Here is a 4763-nt window from a genome sequence, read left to right on the forward strand (position 1 = left end):
AACGCAGTCAATGCAACTGTTGAAATCACAAAGGATAGGAGGTTGTTTGAGGGATGCATAAGGGAACGGTCACTGAAGATTGTTGAAACACAGTCATTGGAGATGGAGAAAACAAAATGAATTGGGGCTTGTTTGAGGGATGCAAAAGGGAACGGTCTCTCAAAGGTATTGGAATGCAGTCAAAGAAGCTCATCAGAATACAATGAATTGGTGGTTGTCTGAGGGATGCAAAAGGTAACGGTCTCTTAAAAGTGTTGGAACGCTGTAAATGGAGCTGTTGAGAACAAAATGCAATGATGGTTGTTTGAGAGGTGAAAAAGGGAACGGTCTCTTAAAAGTGTTGGAACGCAGTCAGGGGAGCTGTTGAGAACAGCATCCAATAGCTGTTGGTTGAGAAATGCAAAAGGGAACGGTCACTTAAAAGTGTTGGAACGCTGTTAATGGAGCTGTTGAGAACAAAATGCAATGATGGTTGTTTGAGAGGTGATAAAAGGAACGGTCTCTTAAAAGTGTTGGAACGCAGCCAGCAGAGGTGGTGGAACCAAAATCAATTGGGGTTTATTTTAAGGATGCAAAAGAGAACGGTCTCTAAAAGTGTTGGAATGCAACCAATAGACCTGGTGAAAACAATGAATTGGGGTTTATTTGGGGGATGCAAAAGAGAACGGTCTCTGAAAAGTGTTGGAAGGTAGTCAACACAGCTGTTGAAAACACAATGAAATGGGGCCTGTTTGAAGAATGTAAAAAGTAACGGTCTCTGAAAATATTTGGAATGCAGTCAATGGAGCTGGTGAAAACACAGTGAATTGGGGCTTGTTTAAAGAATGCTAAAAGGGAACGATCTCTAAAAAGTGCTGGAATGCAGCCAACAGAGGTGGTGGAACCAAAATCAATTGGGGTTTGTTTTAAGGATGCAAAAGAGAACGGTCTCTAAAAGTGTTGGAATGCAATCAATAGACCTTGTGAAAACAATGAATTGGGGCTTGTTTGGGGGGCAAAGCAAAATGAAAAGTGTTGGATAATGTTTAGTCATAAACAGCTGGTGAAAACACAATGAAATGGGGCCTGTTTGAAGAATGTAAAAAGTAACGGTCTCTGAAAATATCTGGAATACAGTCAATAGAGCTGGTGAAAACACAGCGAATTGGGGCTTGGTAGAGGATGCAAAAGGGAACGGTCTCTGAAAAGTGTTGGAATAAAGTCAACACAGCTGGTGAAAACACAATGAAATGGGGCTTGTTTGAAGAATGTGAAAGGGAACGTTGTCTAAAGGGTGGTGGAATGCAGTACAGGGGCTGATGAAAACAAAATGAATTGGGGCTTGTTTGAAGAAGGTGAAAGGGAACGTTGTCTAAAGGGTGGTGGAATGCAGTACAGGGGCTGATGAAAACAAAATGAATTGGGGCTTGGTAGAGGATGCAAAAGGGAACGGTCTCTGAAAAGTGTTTGAAAGCAGTCAACGGAGCTGGTGGAAGCAAAATCAATTGTTGTTTGTTTAAAGGATGCAAACTGGAACGGTTTCTAAGAGTTGATGGATTGCAGTCAACTGAGTTGGTGAAAAACCAGGAATTGGGGCCTGTTTGAGGGTTGCAATAGAGAACGTTCTCTGAAGTGTGGTGAATTCAAGTCAATGGAGCTGCTGAAGACACAGTAAATTGGAGCTTGTTTGAGGGATGCAAAATGGAACGGTCTCTAAAAAGTGTTAGAATGCAATCAATAGACCTGGTGAAAACAATGAATTGGGGCTTGTTTGGGGAGATGCAAAAGGGAAAGGTCTCTGAAAAGTGTTGGAATGTAGTCAACACAGCTGGTGAAATTACAATGAAATGGGGCTTGTTTGAAGAATGTGAAAGGGAACGTTGTCTAAAGAGTGTTGAAATGCAGTCCATGGAGCTGATGAAAACACAATGAATTGGGGCTTGGTAGAGGATGCAAAAGGGAACGGTCTCATAAGGTGGAGTTTGGGACACAGCAAATGGAGCTGTCAACCAAAACAGTGAATTGGTGGTTGTTTCAGGGCTGTCAAATGGAACGGTCTCTTGAGGTAGTTTTGAAACACAGACAATGACAACGACAGGCAATGAAAACAATGAATTGTTGGTTGTTTTGGGGCTGCAGTCTCTTCAAAATAGAACGTAACCAACGGACCTGTTGGAAAATAATTGTTAATTGGTGGTGTAATTGGTTATTCAGCAAGTATATAATCTTATTACCTTTGACGTGAAGGCTGTGTGCTGGGCATATGGTTGACGTCGGCCATTATGGTGGAGTCGGGGTAGATAAAATGCGGAGTGCGGTGTGGGGAATAGCTACAGTGTAGAAAAGCGGAAAGAGGGAAAAGGTTAAGCCTTGCTGGCGGCAGGTCGAACCCTTTTCAGGTAGTCGAACCTTTTCGCAGGTAGAAAAAAAGACACGTGACGGCAGTTGGACCAATGGCAAAAGGGACGGCAAAGTAAAAGGAAAAGTTAAGCCTAGCTGGCGGCAGTTTGAACCTTTTCGCAGGTAGAAAAAAAGCACGTGACGCCGTCCAACCAATGGCAGCGTGCGCACGACGCTTTTTTCTCGGACAAACAAACAAACAGATACACAAACAAACTCCGCCCATAAAGTACCCTTGGGTTTTTATAATGGTAGGAGAAAACTCATGGTATAACAGTGTATTCACATTGAATACAAGTATATTTTATGCTGTTTACATATAGAAGTAAAAACTCATGGTATAACAGTGTATTCACATTGAATACAAGTATATTTGATGCTGTTTAAATATAGAAGTAAAAACTCATGGTATAACAGTGTATTCACATTGAATACAAGTATATTCCATGCAGTTTACATACTTAGAAGTAAAAACTCATGGTATAACAGTGTATTCACATTGAATACAAGTATATTTGATGCTGTTTACATATAGAAGTAAAAACTCATGGTATAACAGTGTATTCACATTGAATACAAGTATATTCCATGCAGTTTACATATAGAAGTAAAAACTCATGGTATAACATAGTGTATTCACATTGAATACAAGTATATTCCATGCAGTTTACATATAGAAGTAAAAACTCATGGTATAACAGTGTATTCACATTGAATACAAGTATATTTGATGCTGTTTACATATAGAAGTAAAAACTCATGGTATAACAGTGTATTCACATTGAATACAAGTATATTTGATGCTGTTTACATATAGAAGTAAAAACTCATGGTATAACAGTGTATTCACATTGAATACAAGTATATTCCATGCAGTTTACATTTAGAAGTAAAAACTCATGGTATAACAGTGTATTCACATTGAATACAAGTATATTCCATGCAGTTTACATATAGAAGTAAAAACTCATGGTATAACAGTGTATTCACATTGAATACAAGTATATTCCATGCAGTTTATATATAGAAGTAAAAACTCATGGTATAACAGTGTATTCACATTGAATACAAGTATATTTGATGCTGTTTACATATAGAAGTAAAAACTCATGGTATAACAGTGTATTCACATTGAATACAAGTATATTTGATGCTGTTTACATATAGAAGTAAAAACTCATGGTATAACAGTGTATTCACATTGAATACAAGTATATTTCATGCTGTTTACATATAGAAGTAAAAACTCATGGTATAACAGTGTATTCACATTGAATACAAGTATATTCCATGCAGTTTACATATAGAAGTAAAAACTCATGGTATAACAGTGTATTCACATTGAATACAAGTATATTTTCCATGCAGTTTACATATAGAAGTAAAAACTCATGGTATAACAGTGTATTCACATTGAATACAAGTATATTCCATGCAGTTTACATATAGAAGTAAAAACTCATGGTATAACAGTGTATTCACATTGAATACAAGTATATTCCATGCAGTTTACATATAGAAGTAAAAACTCATGGTATAACAGTGTATTCACATTGAATACAAGTATATTTGATGCTGTTTACATATAGAAGTAAAAACTCATGGTATAACAGTGTATTCACATTGAATACAAGTATATTTGATGCTGTTTACATATAGAAGTAAAAACTCATGGTATAACAGTGTATTCACATTGAATACAAGTATATTTGATGCTGTTTACATATAGAAGTAAAAACTCATGGTATAACAGTGTATTCACATTGAATACAAGTATATTCCATGCAGTTTACATATAGAAGTAAAAACTCATGGTATAACAGTGTATTCACATTGAATACAAGTATATTCCATGCAGTTTACATATAGAAGTAAAAACTCATGGTATAACAGTGTATTCACATTGAATACAAGTATATTTGATGCTGTTTACATATAGAAGTAAAAACTCATGGTATAACAGTGTATTCACATTGAATACAAGTATATTCCATGCAGTTTACATATAGAAGTAAAAACTCATGGTATAACAGTGTATTCACATTGAATACAAGTATATTTGATGCTGTTTACATATAGAAGTAAAAACTCATGGTATAACAGTGTATTCACATTGAATACAAGTATATTTGATGCTGTTTACATATAGAAGTAAAAACTCATGGTATAACAGTGTATTCACATTGAATACAAGTATATTTGATGCAGTTTACATATAGAAGTAAAAACTCATGGTATAACAGTGTATTCACATTGAATACAAGTATATTTGATGCTGTTTACATATAGAAGTAAAAACTCATGGTATAACAGTGTATTCACATTGAATACAAGTATATTCCATGCAGTTTACATATAGAAGTAAAAACTCATGGTATAACAGT

The 4763-nt window shown here is 36.1% G+C and overlaps 1 long non-coding RNA gene across 1 annotated transcript; it reads right to left on the bottom strand.

Moving 5' to 3' along the window:
- Positions 1-1158: 1158 nt before the first annotated feature.
- LOC123468836 lies at positions 1159-2626 on the bottom strand. Its single transcript, XR_006642409.1, has 2 exons — positions 2214-2626; positions 1159-2148 (listed from the first exon to the last, which is right to left on the bottom strand). It is a non-coding gene; the product is annotated as an uncharacterized LOC123468836 (long non-coding RNA).
- Positions 2627-4763: the final 2137 nt, after the last annotated feature.

This window comes from Daphnia magna, unplaced genomic scaffold (assembly GCF_020631705.1).
Source record: "Daphnia magna isolate NIES unplaced genomic scaffold, ASM2063170v1.1 Dm_contigs434, whole genome shotgun sequence".
NCBI classification, from domain to species: Eukaryota; Metazoa; Arthropoda; class Branchiopoda; order Diplostraca; family Daphniidae; genus Daphnia; species Daphnia magna.